The sequence below is a fragment of the Armigeres subalbatus genome, chromosome 1, assembly GCF_024139115.2.
Source record: "Armigeres subalbatus isolate Guangzhou_Male chromosome 1, GZ_Asu_2, whole genome shotgun sequence".
In the NCBI taxonomy this organism is placed as follows: Eukaryota; Metazoa; Arthropoda; class Insecta; order Diptera; family Culicidae; genus Armigeres; species Armigeres subalbatus.
Genome location: NC_085139.1, coordinates 85,764,396 through 85,781,552, shown reverse-complemented (window position 1 = coordinate 85,781,552; position 17,157 = coordinate 85,764,396). Strand labels below are relative to the sequence as shown.

General features: G+C 39.2%; 1 protein-coding gene across 1 annotated transcript in view; it reads left to right on the top strand.

The window, feature by feature from the left end:
* Window positions 1-3,721: 3,721 nt before the first annotated feature.
* Window positions 3,722-17,157, top strand: part of LOC134218565 (carbonic anhydrase 2-like) — a 37,958-nt gene continuing 24,522 nt past the window's right edge. Inside the window, exon 1 of the mRNA XM_062697733.1 lies at window positions 3,722-4,096. The gene's annotated coding sequence lies outside the window, so the exon portion shown is untranslated. The remainder of the gene's footprint in view (window positions 4,097-17,157) is intronic.

The following is a 17,157-nucleotide window of genomic DNA, read 5'->3' as shown; positions in this document are numbered from 1 at the left end:
AGCTGTCCAACTAAATCAACTAGTTCGAGTAGAGACGTTCCATGGTGGAATAAAACTCTTGAGAAGCTTAGGAAAACTGCGCGTAGGGAGTTCAATCGTGCTAAGCGAACCGGCGATTGGAGCCTATACAGAAAGGCCCTGACGAACTACAACAAAGAAATAAGGTCAGCCAAACGGAAATCGTGGATTCTAATGTGTGAAAGCATAGAGAATACACCCGTAGTGGAAAGACTCCAAAAAACTCTTTCAAAAGACCACTCCAATGGTGTGGGTAGCCTCCGAAAGACGAATGGTTCGCTCACTGTAGAGCCTAGCGATACACTGAGCGAATTGTTAAAGATCCACTTCCCTGATTCAATCCCTGAGTCGAGCATCGGCGACCAAGGCACTGGAATTGCTGTCTCAGATCCACAAGAGATCCAATCATGGGTTTCTGGGTCTAAAACAGACGCAATAAAGGTTGCAAAGGAAGCTTTCACTCGGGCCAGGGTTGAGAGGGCTGTGAGATCTTTCGAGCCATTTAAGTCTCCTGGCATGGATGGAATATTTTCAGCGCTGATCCAAAAGAGGAGAAAACACTGGTTCCACCCTTGGTTGAGATTTTTAAGGCGAGTCTGATTTTGGGGCACATACCTAACGATTGGCGTCAAATCCGGGCTGTCTTCATTCCGAAGGCAGGCAAGAGAGATAAAACCAACCCCAAAGCATTCAGGCCGATAAGTTTATCCTCTGTAATGCTCAAAATTATGGAAAAGGTACTATGCGAGTACATAAATCACAAATTTATGAAAGCAATGCCTTTGTCAAAAACCAATTCGCTTATCAAAGTGGAAAATCTACGATCTCGGCACTACATACGGTAGTTGAAAAATCGAAAAAACACTTAATGCAAAAGAAATTGCTCTTGTAGCATTTCTTGATATTGAGGGCGCATTCGATAACGCTTCTTATTCGTCTATAGGGTCAGCAATGTTGAGGAGAAAATTCGACCCATGCATTGTTACCTGGGTACATGCTATGCTAGCTAATCGGAAAATCTCCTCTGAGCTTAGCGGTTCATACATCACTGTTAAAGCAACAAGGGGGTGTCCGCAAGGCGGAGTGCTTTCTCCTTTGTTGTGGTCACTGGTGGTGGATGAGCTTCTAGACAGCTTAGAGAGAAGAGGCTTCGAAGTGGTTGGATATGCTGATGACGTTGTCATTATTGTACGAGGCAAATTCGAAAGTGTTATCGTGGAAAGAATGCAATCTGCCCTAAATCACACTTTTTCCTGGTGTCAAAAGTATCAACTAGGCATAAATCCTACAAAAACTTTCATTATCCCTTTCACCAAACGGAGAAAGGTACAACTGAAACCCCTTTTCTTGAATCAAACACAATTAGTTTATTCAAGTGAAGTAAAATATCTAGGTGTCATACTCGACGCAAAGCTTAATTGGAACTCTCATCTCCAATCAGTTGTGCAGAAAGGTCTCAATACACTTTGGGTTTGTTCAAAAACCCTTGGTAAAAGATGGGGCCTAAAACCAAGTATGATCATGTGGATATATAAAACCATTGTCCGTCCCAGGACAACTTACGCTTCCCTTGTCTGGTGGCCTAAAACTAATGAGGCTGCTGCAAGGGCTAAGCTCAACAAAATCCAACGCACCGCTTGCATAGCCATCACTGGTGCAGTTCGTAGTACACCCACTTTGGCCCTAGACGCAATGCTTCACCTGCCCCGGTTAGATCAACTCATAAAGCTGGAAGCGGAAAAAAGTGCTCTAAGGTTAAAGAGAACAAAAACACTGCTGTCGGGAGACCTTACGGGTCACCTCAGCATATTAAATGAATTTGCCATAAATCCCGCAATAGGAATTTGTAGTGACTGGATGGAAACGGTAGTCAATTATGACTTACCTTACGATGTGTTCATTCCTTCCCGCCAGGAGTGGGAAGGAGGTGGACCAACGTTCCAACAGGCTCTATAAATTTCTTCACAGATGGTTCGAAAATGAATAATCTGACAGGATCCCGAATCTATGGCCCTACAACAAAATTTCTGTCCACTTAGGACAGTGGCCCTGATATTTCAGGCGGAAATGTATGCAATATTAGAATGCGTGTTATTATGCCTGAGGAGAAAGTATAGATTTGCAAAAATATGTATTTTCTCTGACAGCCAAGCGGCACTTAAGTCGCTTAATAACTACACTTGTAACTCAAAGCTAGTGTGGGAATGCATTCTGGCTTTGAAAAACTTATCCATACGCAATCGAGTCTACCTATATTGGATCCCAGGACATACGGGTCTAGAGGGAAACGAGATTGCTGATGAGCTAGCCAGGAATGGATCTAATGAAAGGTTCATTGGCCCTGAGCCCTTCTGCGGGATCTCAGACTGCTCTGTAAAAATGGAACTGAACAAATATATGGTCAGTCAAATCACATCAAACTGGAATGCATCTTCCCCATACGAGCCAATCCAAAAGGCTCGTAACGATTAACCCCAAGAAAACCCAACAACTATTAGGTCTCAACAAAGGGATCTCAACATCTACACCGGTCTAATAACTGGACACTGCCCCTGCAGATACCATCTACAAAAGATCGGAGCAATCCAAACCTCAAATTGCCGCTTCTGTGACGAGGAGAGAGAAACATCAGAACACATCCTCTGCTATTGCAGTGCACTCACCCAACGTAGGTTCAAAGTTCTCAGCAAGCCCTTTTTAGGGCCTGCTGACATATGGATCTTATCCCCCAAGGACGTGGTTGGCTTCATAAAGCTAGTCTCGCCAGAATGGGGGAGTCACATACTGTAACTCAGGATCTCTATTCATCAATAATAGATGGTCTTGAGTTCAGTCGATACCAAGGTATCTCAGTGACAAACATGTTACTGAGATAACTTGCGTATTTCACAGTAAAAGGGTATATCACAATAGTCCTAAAATCTGGACGCAGTGATCTTCACCCGACAAACGAGGGAGATAACACGTATTTCAATCTGAAAAGATATAAATTTGATAGATTCGATCTCGCATTTGAAAACAGTTGGTATTTGTTGGTATTTGAAATAAGCGACATGTCAAGATACAACTCTCGCACTTAGTATCATAATTCAACTAGATCAAAAGCTACAACCGTAATTGTTACTTCTGGTGCCAGATGCAATCATCCTTTATCTCCCGCAATCTAAATGGCTTCAACTGTAAGCGAAGAATATTGACGAAGAAAAACCGATCAATGCAGTTTCACCCTTATGATACTAAGCGCTTGAATTCATTCTCTACACGTGGAAAGACAATCTACTAAACAAGGTACAAATACGAATTTGATAAAATACGACCAGTTACCTGAGTGTACCAATAAATTTTATTTTGTGGAAATTCCACACAGTTCCCTAATGTTGTATAGTCGCCAATAAAAGTTTATTCACCATTTCCACCCATCAACAAGCGACGGGCAGATTAGAGAGAAAGCAGGAAAAGGGCATTTACCGGCCGGTTTAGAATTTTACTTACACGTAAAGCGTTACCATCGGCGTCATCGTTGGGTGCCAGTACATCGTACGTCAATTGCATGCAGAATAAGACCGTGCATTCAGTGGTCGATGACAAATTCACTTCCCGGCAGACGGAAAGAAGGTTTACCCGATGTACCTAAACAGATCGCGCTCCAAACGGTTTTCCAAAAGCAATATCACTACTAACTATAAAATAAACCACGCGCGCTTCCCTCGATCACAAACGTTTCTCAGCCGGCATTCGCCACAGTCTGGGCATTGGCACAGCAAGTTCAAGTTTGCCTTCAAGAGAGTGAGAGTCGAAGGGTGTCTTCCAGCCAGTCTGTTTAGTGCAGTGGAGTGGCGCGAAAACGTGTTGTTGATTGACCAATTCTAGTCATTACACTTTTCGGGCTATTGGTACTTCGTGAAAAATTAACGAAGATCTTGACCACGAAGTGTTACCAGTTGTTGCGTGAAACCCAAAGGAAACCGATTTGAAGAAGGTTGTTGAGGGTCGCTGGTAATAACTTACCAAGTGGGTAACGAAGTTGACTGCAAGCATTGCGTACGGAGCACCTGTTGAATCCAGATCAAGGAAAGAGGTTAGTGCAAATAACGATTACTACTGGGGCAGCGGGGGATTGTTTTGATTGAGGATTGTGATAATCTTTGTGATGAATAAAGTGATTTCCCGCTCTTGGCGCTCCGGTATGAATGAAGTGTTTGCATCTATAATGGAATTAACGACTTTATGAATGAGATGCCGTTTGAAAGTTGTTATTACGCTATGTTATGGTGAATCATGTGCTGAGATGTGAGTGATCTAAAATTACCATTCCGCTGGAATTAAACTCAGACCGATAGTCGTGGGAAAATCTATTCATCCAGTCAGTGACATACCGCGTTAAATGTAATTTTACCAAAATTGTTTCTGCATGAAGGGGTCATAGCGCATATTATATATTTTTTTTACTGAAAAGGAATTTCATGTTATCAAGCCTAAATGTTCAGGTTCTGGGTGAATTTTTCACAAAACGATACGGCGGATCAATGAAATAATTAAAATTGATTCAAATACAAAAGTGGGGTATAAATTAATTCAAATGGTAAAAATGTGATTACCAGCTAAGAAAAAAAAAATAAGATAATGTGTGAATATCAGAAAACTGGAGAATAAAATATCTTTTTGCATCATTTATTGATTTATCAATCTTTCCACTGTCGTAAAACTTTGACGGAGGATCGGGTTGTTGTTCGACATTCCGGCTGTATGCCTGGTTCAATTTTTGCGGTATGCAATTACAGATGATACTACTAACAGCTCTATGTAATGGGTTTTCTTTATGGTACGCATCGCTTTTCTCTAAACATTTAAAGCGCTTTGGTTATTCACGACTACTGAGTTTTGTCTCGTGTCCGTGAAAGACTATCGGTTTGATAAATGTATCGTAGGACAACGGTGACATATGACGACGAACTTCAATTGATCGAATGCATGATCCAAAGTAACAAGCATTGAGCTCCTATGGAGCATATTAACAGAAAAACTCCCAATAATTGTTGAAAATAAATGAAAATTACGTATCAGCCAAGGACATCGAATCAATTCATGCCTGATGAACCTAAGTACATTGTATAAGCCCAGCAAAGTGCATAATAATCAAATCAGTCATCACCCCAAGCAGTATGAAAGACGAAACAATTGAAGGACAACCGTTTCGTAGTGGAAAATTAAATCAAATTAGTAGCTATTCTAGTTTTATTAGACGACAGTTGCGAATTTTTTTATTGATCATTATTGTTTTTTTACTAATTCGCTTAGATGTCAGGTTTAAACCAGTTTGTGGTTTCAGAACCAGTTGAAAATAACCCAGAACAGATTATGCATTGCCGTGACTATTCAATGCCGACAAGTGCCAAATTGTTGCCGTACGCAACGAAATGGAATCAATTATTGTCTCGTCTATGCTGGCTTTCCCGGACATAATCGTAACACCTCGTTCGTTACACTAATGCGCTAATAGGTGACAATGCGATGCTGACGGGTTAGATTAATTTTCTTCGCCACAGTTGAGAAATTTCGGTAAAAATGGAATTTCGTTCAAAAAATTTCTAAAATAAAAACTACCCCTGAAAAATTAAAAAAAATCCATAAAAAATAGGAAATTTCCAATAAAGAAATCAGGGTGCAAAAAACAAACAACTATAAAATTTCCCTAAAAAATGAAAATTTCCATCAACAATTAAGAATTTTTCACAAAACAAAAATAAATTAGCAATTTTAAAAGCAAGAATCGTAATTATGAGAGAAAAAATTTCTTTAAAGAAATCAAACTGTTCTAGAGAAAAAAGTACAAAATTTTCATAAATAAATAAATAAATATTAACAATGGAACAATTACTAAATTTTCCACGAAATAAATGTTTTCTTTACGCAAAAAAAATAATTTCTTTTCACAAAAACAATAATATGCCTGGCAATCGATGTCTTGATGTCGATGTCTTGGCAATGGTATGTCTTGATACAGTGATCATCAAACTATCCAAGCCGTTCCTGGGTGGACGTTAGGCAGAATAACAAAGATTTCAACAATGCTTGTTCTCTCATATGGCCCTCTGCTAATCTTCAGTTTCTATTCATTTCACACTTGCCGCTTGCTTGCGGTGTCAATCGAATCTGTATCTTCATTACTTGCATCTACTCCCTTTCGCTTTGAGTAGTATAATTATCACCGAAAAAAGCCAATCAATTAATTTCGATTTCAATAATAAAGAGCTATAACAAAATATGGAAACTTCCATTATGAAATATAAAAAAGCAATAAAACTAAGCTTTTTTTCCATAGCCAAAAGCAATAAAATTGATTAAATTTTTCATGAACAATAAACGCTTTCGAAGAAGGGGTCATTTCTTCGAAAGCGTTTATTGTTCATGAAAAATTTAATCAATTTTATTGCTTTTTCTTTTTTTTAATGAAAATTTTCTTATTTTATTATTGACGAATTTCGCGCCAACTCGACCAGCGGTTGGCAGCACTATCTCAGAATCGAATGAAACTTGGTGGGCATAAAGATACGGTATTTCTAAGCCACTCTGCATACTTAGTTTTTCAAAAATTGTCAAGAGTAACATTTGATGAGGGCCTAATTTTTTTTCATGGATTTTTTATAAATCGATGTAACTCTAAAATGACAATACCTACAAAAAAGTGTTGTATGGTGGACTGTCGTGAAATTCCCAGAAGTTTTTTGGAAAAATATACAAAAAATAAAATACCGATTTCTACACTGAAAAAAATTAGTTTTGCAAATTAAAATCGATATTACAAAAAAACCTCATCTCAGAAATCGATGAAATTTTTTCTGCAGATAGGTATTTTAATTATCTAACTTTTCTGGGAATAATGTTCCTGTGACATATTTAAGGAAAAAAGTTTTTCTAACAAAAATTTTTTTCATGTCAAAATTGAGTGAAAATTTATCAGCGTGTTTTAGGCATAGCGCCAATTATAGGTTCAACAGCCTATCATCAACCAACGACACATTTTGGAAGTATAAAAATTTGTTTGCAATTTAGCATAATCTAACATTAATGTGGACCAACATTTGAAAAGGGCGTATATTTTCCTAGATTGCTTATATCAATGTTACACACAAATGACCAGATTTACAAAATGGTGATGTTTGATGGACTATTGTAAATTTGTCTGAACTATGAAGTCTAAAACATGAAAGAGCGTTTCGTTCACCGAGAAAATAAATTAATGAATGTAAAGATTAAAATTGGTTTAGCAAAAACAAATTGGGGGGATCTTCGGAAAACGCACATTTAAAGAATAATAAATTTTCCGCATTTTTTTAAATTTTTTCTTCAATTTTATTTGTTACTACATTTTATTCTTATTTCTACTTGAATACTCATTAATTTATAAACTTAGTAAAACAATTCAAAGACTTTTGGGTCTTCATCTGAGTTGGAATATTAGCCAGGATTTTATTATGACCGATTGGTATAAAAGAATGAAGCTTTTGTCTGCCAACTATAGTTTTTGCTTTTTTGAAAAGTTCATCAAACTCTTGTTGAGTACCGTCGTCGGGGGTGACAATGGGTCAAATGGGGGTGAGAATGGGTCACTGTTTCAACTACTTAGAATGCTTGTAGAATGGATGTATCTGAGGACAAGAAGACAAAAATATAAGAGACCTTTTAGAACGATTTTGCTCTATGCCCTCCATGCTCGCGGTGAGAGCGATGAGCCATTCTTACCCCCAGACCCATTGCCACCCCCGATGGCGGTATTGCTCATACGTGATATAACAGAAATGTAATATAGTGATATTTTTGTTTGATTGAAAACGTGCCCATTCGTCCATTCGTACAACTCCCGAGGAGTCTTGATAGTATCATAATCCAGTATCTTTTTTTTTGTCTTTGTTAAGGAGACTTTCAGCCCGAGGCTGGCTCGTCTCCGGCTATTTCCATAATCTTTGGCAAGAGTTGCTTGTTTTGCCATTCGTTTGAGAGTGCCACCAATAGCTTCGCAAGGGCCTTTACCGTGCGATGTTGTAAAAAAGTGCCATTCTGCTTCTAAGCTCACTCAGACACAAAAGTAATTTTTGTAAAACCGATCTACTGTTTCAAAAAGTCAATTAATTTTGAAATGAATAAGTGAACAGCTTTTGTGTCATGGGTCATTGCTTCTGATTAATAAAGCTAACGTTTTCTTATTAACCGTATCTTTAAAAGTAAAATTCGAATGGATGTATTGTTGCCTGGGAATTATTCTAACCTTGAGCAGCATTTTGGATAATGAATGAAAAATTTTCAGACAAAGCTAACAGTACAAGTGTATTGCTGTTTGCAAATAATGTCATAAATTATAAGTTTATCATTTTTTTCAATAAAATACGATACAAAATCATCTACTCTACAGGGTTTATAACGGTTTCTAAATTAAACCGTTCAGTGGTTAGCCTTTGATGAAAACAACATCTTCTTTTCCACTATTACAATTAAATATCACTTCAGTTTCGTTTCGGCAACATTGCCCGTTTTCAAAGTAATTATTTTTTTGTAATTGTTTTTAAGTTACTTCGATACAAAAAGTCAAATAAAACATAAACCTTTTTCAAATGTAGGTCCACAATTATGTTAGATTATGCTAAATTGCTTCCCAAACAAATTTTTATACGTCCAAAATGTGTCGTTGGTTGATGATAGGCTGTTGAACCTATAATTGGCGCTGTAGGCATAAAACACGCTGATAAATTTTCACTCAATATGGACATGAAAAAAGTTTTTGTTAGAAAAACTTTTTTTCCTTAAATATGTCACAGGAACATTATTCCCAGAAAAGTTAGATAATTAAAATACCTATCTGCAGAAAAAATTTCATCGATTTCCGAGATGAGGTTTTTTTGTAATATCGATTTTAATTTTTAAAACTATTTTTTTTCAGTGTATAAATCGGTATTTTATTTTATGGATATTTTTCCAAAAAACTTCTGGGAATTTTACGACAGTCCGCCATACAACACTTTGTTGTAGGTCTTGTCATTTTAGAGTTACATCGATTTATAAAAAATCCATGAAAAAAAATTAGACCCTCATCAAATGTTACTCTTGACAATTTTTGAAAAACTAAGTATGCAGAGTGGCTTAGAAATACCGTATCTTCATGCCCACCAAGTTTCATTCGATTCTGAGATGGTACTGCCAGCCCCATAGAAGGGTTGGCGCGAAATTCGTCTATTGCCCTTTTTTTGGATAGTTTGTATTTTTTTTGTGGTAAAAAACTATTTTGTGTAAAATTTTGTATTTGTTTATTGCTAATATTGATTTATTTATGGAAATTTTGTATTTTTTGCTCATGGAAAATTCTTCTTTTATAATTGCAATTTTTGCTTTTAAAAGTGCTAATTTTTCTTTGTTTTGTGGAAAATTCTTATTTTTTATGAAAATTAAGCATTATTTAAGGAATTTTTTTCTTAACCTTTCCGTCCCCAACGTCTGTTTTTAAGGGCTTTCAAAAATCTAAACTGCTGTAAAAATCGCATTTCTTGATCGATTCTCTCGCAACAAGTTGCATTCCATCCGGATGGATCCCAATTTTTGATTTATACTAGTTTCGAGGCTATCCACTGTACGGTTCCAGAATTATTCCAGATTCCGCTGGGGTCAGTTGTCCCCGGAATAAGTGGCCATTTACAATTTTAAGTCAAAACAGGTCGTGCGACACCTCAAACTTCATGATTTCACAAAGCAATGATGCAAATTATATTTTTGGGGTTCCTGGCCTACTCGGACTCAATCTGGCCACATCGGTCCCAATCCGGGGACCAACGGAATGGCCATTTTCTAAATTGATTCAAAATAGGTCGTGCGACACCTCAAACTTCATGATTTTTAAAAGTAATGATGGGAACGATATTTTTATGGTTTCTGGCCCACTCGGATCCATTCCGGCCACAATCCGGAGGACCTACGGAATGGCCATTTTCTAAATTGATTGAAAATAGGCCGTGCGACACCTCAAACTTCATGATTTCACAAAGCAATGATGAGAATGATATTTTTAGGCTTCCGCGCCCACTCGAATCCATTCCGGCCACAATCCGGAGGACCTACGGAATGGCCATTTTCTAAATTGATTCAAAATAGGTCGTGCGACACCTCAAACTTCATGATTTTACAAAGCAATGATGGGAATGATATTTTTAGGGTTCCTGGTCCACTCGGATCCATTCCGGCCACAATCCGGAGGACCTACGGAATGGCCATTTTCTAAATTGATTCAAAATAGGTCGTGCGACACCTCAAACTTCATGATTTTTCAAAGCAAAGATCCGAATGATATTTTTATGGTTCCTGGCCCACTCGGATCCATGCCGGCCACAATCCGGAGGACCTATGGAATGGCCATTTTCTAAATTGATTGAAAATTGGCCGTGCGACACCTCAAACTTCATGATTTCACAAAGCAATGATGAGAATGATATTTTAGGGTTCCTGGCCCACTCGGATTCAATCCGACCACATCGGTCACAATCCAGGGACCCAGGAATTCTACCGAAAAAATATACAGAAATTATACCGTAAATGAAATCAACAATGGAATTTTTGGAGGAATTCCTAGATTAATTCCCAAAGAAATCCTGAAAGAATTCCGGTGGAAACTTCAAGATTTCTACTGGGACATCCTTCAGGAGTTTTTTTTTCTGAAAATTCCTCCTGGAGTTCCTTCGGGAATTCCACCAGCAGTTTCTCAAAGAGTTCCTGCAGGATTTTCTCCGAGAATTGTTCCGGTAGTTCTATCGGCAGATCCTACGGGGGTTCCTCTTTCGGGAATTTCTCCAGAATTTCCTCCGAGAATTCATTCAAGCTTTCTTTCTGGAATTCATTTAGGCTTCTCCAGGAATTTATATAGAAAATCCTCCAGAAGCTCCACCGAGAATTTCTCTGGGAGCTCCTGAAGGTAATCTCCGGGAGGTCCTCCGATGATGATGATGATCCAGCTCAGCTACATACCCCTAGAAAGGTTTCAGCTAGACGAGATTTGTGTATAAGATGAATTATCCGAGATTTTTTTCGATTATTCTTCTGGTAGTTTCACTGGCAGTTCCTCCGGGGGTTCATTTGAAAATTCTCCCGGGAGTTTTTTCAGAAATTCCTCCGGGAGTCCCACCCAGAGCTTAAAATATTCATATTCATGAAGCAACTTTGGTCCGAATTTTGACAAACATCGCATGAATATTCAAAACATAGAATGACATAGTCAGACGACTACTCCACGAACTCATTCATTCGACTGTCACTGAATGTGTTTACTATGTGCAGAAAAAAACATAATTAGCATTGTTTATGTTGATGTTTACCACTGAAAGTGCCTCGCGGATGAAAATCGGATTCAGTCCTGTGTGATAAATCACTTTACTTATTTGAAACGTGTTCAGATTTCAGATAATTTATCAATTTGTAAAATGTGCATAAATATTCAATGACTAATATTCAACTGAATATTGACTGTCCAGAGCCGACTATGAATGTGTCGGAAGTGAACTGACAAATGAAGAAAATGGTCTTCACTAAAAATTTCGATTATTTTACACTTTGGTTCCACCAGTAGCTCTTCCAGGAAATCATTTAGTCCTTCTTCAGAAATTTAGCTGGAAATTCCTCCCAAAGTTCTTCCAATAGTTTCTCTGGGAGTCCCTCTAGGAATTCTGCTAGGAGTTCCTCCTGAAATTCCTCCGGGAGCTCTTACGGGAGCTCTTTCGGCAGTTACTACGAGAATTCCTCCGGGAGATCCACCGGCTGTTTCTATGAGCATTCCTCCGGAAGTTTCTACGGCAGTTCCCCCGAGTGTTCCTCTAAGAAGGAACTCCTGGAGTAATTTCCGGAGGAGCTCCTGGAGGAATTTCCAGAGAAATTATCAGAGGATTTTTCGGAGGAACTTCCGGTGGAACTTCTGGAGGAATTTCTTAAAGAACTACTGGAAGAATTTCTAGAGTAACTCTCGTAAAAACTCTTGGATGAACTCCCAAATGAACTTCCGTAAGAATTCCAGGAGGAACTCTTGGAAGAGTTCTCAAAAGATCTCCCAGAGACATTCTCCGAGGAACTTCTGGAGGATTTTGTAGATAAATTCTAAAAAAAAAGCCTGATTGAATTCCCGGAGGAGCTACTGCTGGAATTCTCGGGTAAATTTTCAGAGGAACAGTCGTTGGAATACCCGGAGTTGAATTTCTAGAGGAACTTCCGAAATCCCATTTCCCGTGAAATTCTTGCCATATATCCTCCTGGATTTCCCTGTGAAGATCTTGGAGGGATTCCCGGAAGAACTCTTGGAAAAACTCCTGGAGGAGGTCCCACAAGCACTTCCGGAAGAATCCTCACAAGGAAGTCTTGAACTAATTCTTGGAGAAGTTCATGATGGAATTTCTGGATAAATATCTGAAGGAATTCCCGGAAAAATACCAGGAGAAATTATTGCAGAGATTCCCAGATGAAATGCTGAAGAAATTACCGGATGAATTCCCGGAGATCGTTCTGAAGAAAATCTTGGAAGAACTCTTGAAAAATATCTTGGAGGAACTCTCAAATTAATACCCGAATGAAATTCTGGAGTGAATTTCTAGTGAAGTCCGGAAAGCATTCCAGGACAATTCCGCGGAAAAATTTCGGGAGAAATTCCTGAAGGAATTCCTGGAGAAGTACCGGAAGCAATTCCCGGGAAAATACCTGGGAGAATTTCCGAGGAAATATATGGACAAATTCCTGGATAAATTTCTAAAGAAATTTTTAGATGAATTCTTGAAGGATACTCTGAAGTAATAGCGGAAAGAATTCCAGAATGAAATCCTAGAGGATTTCACTATTCAATTTATGGAGGTATTACCGGAAAAACTCCTGAAAGTTATCCTGGAGGAATTAAAGCAAGAGTTCCTGGAGGAGTGGTACAATTTTCAATAAGTCCGTCCAGCTATTTGGCTTCGCCGACGACATAGATATTATTTCACGTAACTTTGAGAAGATGGATGAAGCCTACATCAGACTGAAGAGGGAAGCCAAGCGGATCGGACTAGTCATCAACACGTCGAAGACGAAGTACATGATAGGAAGAGGTTCAAGAGAAGACAATGTGAGCCACCCACCGCGAGTTGGCATCGGTGGTGACGAAATCGAGGTGGTAGAATAATTTGTGTACTTGGGCTCACGGTGACTGCCGAAAATGATACCAGCAGAGAAATTCGGAGACGCATAGTGGCTGGAAATCGTACATACTTTGGACTCCGCAAGACGCTCCGATCGAATAGAGTTCGTCGACGTACCAAACTGACAATCTACAAAACGCTCATTAGACCGGTAGTCCTCTACGGACACGAGACCTGGACGATGCTCGTGGAGGACCAACGCGCACTCGGAGTTTTCGAAAGGAAAGTGCTGCGTACCATCTACGGTGGGGTGCATATGGCGGATGGTACGTGGAATGAACCACGAGTTGCATCAGCTGTTGGGAGAACCATCCATCGTTCACACCGCGAAAATCGGACGACTGTGGTGGGCCGGGCACGTAGCCAGAATGTCGGACAATAACCCGGTGAAAATGGTTCTCGACAACGATCCGACGGGCACAAGAAGGCGAGGTGCGCAGCGGGCAAGGTGGATCGATCAGGTGGAAGATGACTTGCGGACCCTCCGTAGACTGCGTGGGTGGCGACGTGTATGGACCGAGCCGAATGGAGAAGACTCTTATATACCGCACAGGCCACTTCGGCCTTAGTCTGAATAAATAATAATAATCCTGGAGGAATGCCCGGGGAAGTACCTAGAAGAATTTCCGAAGGAATTTCTTATAGATTTACAAGTGAAATTGTGGAGCGAAATCGGAGGATTTCCGTCATAAATTTCTGAAGAAACTTCTAGCGAAATTTTGGAAGGAAATTTCGTTTGTATTATTGAAGGAACTCCCGAATGTATATAAATGCAAGAGATTTTTCTGGAAGAATAGCCAAAGAAATGTCTAGAAGGAAAAATTGGAGAAGAAAGGAATTTCCTTCAAGGAATTTCCTCATGAATTTCTTAAAAAACTAATTTAGTTAGGGGTTTCTAGATAAGGAGAAATTACAATTACATGAGAAAGATTTTCGAACGATTTTCAGAGGAACTTGTAGATTACTTTCCGGAGGAATTTAGAAGTTCCCAGGGGAGCTTCTAGAAGGATTTCAAGGAGAATTCATGCGCCCGAAACTTTTCGAGTTGTTTTGCCCCAACCTGCCCACTCTGGCTAAGCCCTTGTATCATTTCCATCATAGCTTTGTAAAATCATGAAGTTTGAGGTGTCACATGACCTATTTTGAATTAATTTAGAAAATGGCCATCCCGTAGGTCCCCGGATTGCGACCGATGTGGCCAGATTGAATCCGAGTTGGCCAGGAACCCTAAAAATATCATTCCCATCATTGCTTTGTGAAATCATGAAGTTTGAAGTGTTGCACGACCTATTTTGAATCAATTTAGAAAATGGCCATTCCGTTGGTCCCCGGATTGTGACCGATGTGGCCGGATTGAATCCGAGTGGGTCAGGAACCCTAAAAATATCATTTCCATCATTGCTTGGAAAATCATGAAGTTTGAGGTTTCGCACGACCTATTTTGAATCAATTTTGAATATGGCCATTCCGTTGGTTTCCGGATTGTGACCGATGTGGCCGGATTGAATCCGAGTGGGCCAGGAACCCCAAAAACATCATTCCCATCATTGCTTTGTAAAATCATGAAGTTTGAGGTGTCGCACGACCTATTTTGAATCAATTTAGAAAATTGGCCATTCCGTAGGTCCTCCGGGTTGTGGCCGGAATGGATCCGAGTGGGCCAAGAACCATAAAAATATCATTCTCATCATTGCTTTGTAAAATCAAGAAGTTTGAGGTGTTGCACGACCTATTTTGAATCAATTTAGAAAATGGCCATTCCGTTGGTCCCCGGATTGGGACAGGTGGCCGGATTGAATCCGAGTGGGTCAGGAACCCTAAAAATATCATTCCTATCATTGCTTTGTAAAATCATGAAGTTTGAGGTGTCGAGCGACCTATTTTGAATCAATTTAGAAAATGGCCATTCCGTAGGCCCCGGGATTGTGACCGATGTGGCCAGTTTGAGTCCGAGTGGGCCAGGAACCCCAAAAATATCATTCGCATCATTGCTTTGTGGAATCATGAAGTTTGAGGTGTCGCACGACCTGTTTTGACTTAAAATTGTAAATGGCCACTTATTCCGGGGGCAACTGACCCCAACGGAATCTGGAATAATTCTGGAACCGTACTGTGGATAGTCTCGAAACTAGTATAAATCAAAAATTGGGATCCATCCGGATGGAATGCAATTTGTTGCGAAAGAATCGGTCAAGAAATGCGATTTTTACAGCAGTTTAGATTTTTGAAAGCCCTTAAAAACAGACGTTGGGGACGGAAAGGTTAAAGCCATTGATAAATGACCGAAAGCGCCCAGAATTCAATGAAAACGTGATAAATCATTATTGACCAGTATCAGAAGTTAGTTTTAATAAATTGGGATCACCAGGACATGCTTCCGAATGTTCCGGAAATCTGTTCCCTCAGGGAAATGGACAAATTTCTTTCAATTTTGTCAAAAATTTGTCTTTCAAAATCATGAAGTTTGATATGTCGCAAGGTGGTGCTAATCGAAGTTTGTCCACTTCCCTGAGGAAACCAAGTTCCCGGGAACACTTCCGGACGTGGTCAATGTGTCCAAAATCTCATCAAAATTCATCGATTGATCTTGTCTTTCAAAATTATGGAATTTGATATCTCGCAAGATAGGTTTTGGAGCTAATCGAAATTTATCCAATCCCTTAAGGAAACCAGGGGTCTCATTGCGCATCTCCTTTCGACAGCTCTTTTGTATGACAGTTTGTATGGTTTGCTCGTTTCCAATCGAGATGCGGAAAGTTCCCGGGAACACTTCCGGACAAGGCCAATGGGTCCAACATTTATCAAAAATGCATCTAGTGCTCTTGTCTTTCAAAATCATGAAGTTTGATATGACACAAGATGGGGTTCGGAGCTAATCGAAATTTGTCCACTTCCCAGAGGGAACCAAGTTCCCGGGAACACTTCCGGAGGTTGCCAGTATGTCCAAAATCTTTCCAAAATTCACCTGTTGATCTTGTCTTTAAAAATCATGGAGTTTTATATGTTTGTTTTCTAGGTCAGACCGAAACGATCAAAATAATTTGTTCAGATTGAGAAAAGTCTGAGTCTGTTAAACACGACTTTTAACTTTTTAGTGCCTAGTAATATTCGAAGCAAATATCACATTGATTAGTGTTGATAGCGAACCATTCTCAACGGCATGCACAAACCTTCTATTTTACTTATGTTGGCACTTGTAGTTCTTTGCATCTATTTCAAATCACATGGGTGTCTATTTTAACATCTTTTATCTTTCATAAGCATCCAAAAAACTTGGATAGGATATAGTCTATGAGACACAGAAGCTTCTCCTAATTTCTTCTAATCCATATATGTGCGATCATCTTACAAAACGCATGCCATTATCATGTCATGTTTACAAAATGATGAATTCTCGCTAAACTTTTCAAAAGGACCTAAGTAACTTTTTTTCATGAATTAATTTGAATAGCGCAATCAACAAAACAACATGAAAGCTATTGATTGCAGTATTCAAATTAATTCATGAAAAAAGTTACTTAGGTCCTTTTGAAAAGTTAAGCGAGAATTGTAAAAATGTAATAAGTTCTTTGGGTTCTTTCACAAATTACGTAACGCTGAAGGGGGAGGGAGGGGGTCAAGACGAGCGTTACGGTACATACAAAAATAATAAACCTTCCATACAAAAAGTGTTACGTGGGGGAGAGTGGGGGTCCAAAATCACCAAATTTAGCGTTACGTAATTTTAGAAAGAACCCTTTACTGAGTGATTGTCCCTTTTTTCGAATTTTCTTAATATTTCGGGACTTTGTCAGGATAAAAGCGAAATGTGGGACGTTTCGCGGGACACTTTTCAGCGCGGACAGTTGATAAAATTGCGGAACTGTCCCGCGGAATGCGGTACATCTGGTCACTTTACTTACCAAAACATTCAGCTTTTACTAAACTTATTCGTATTGGGAATTATTAT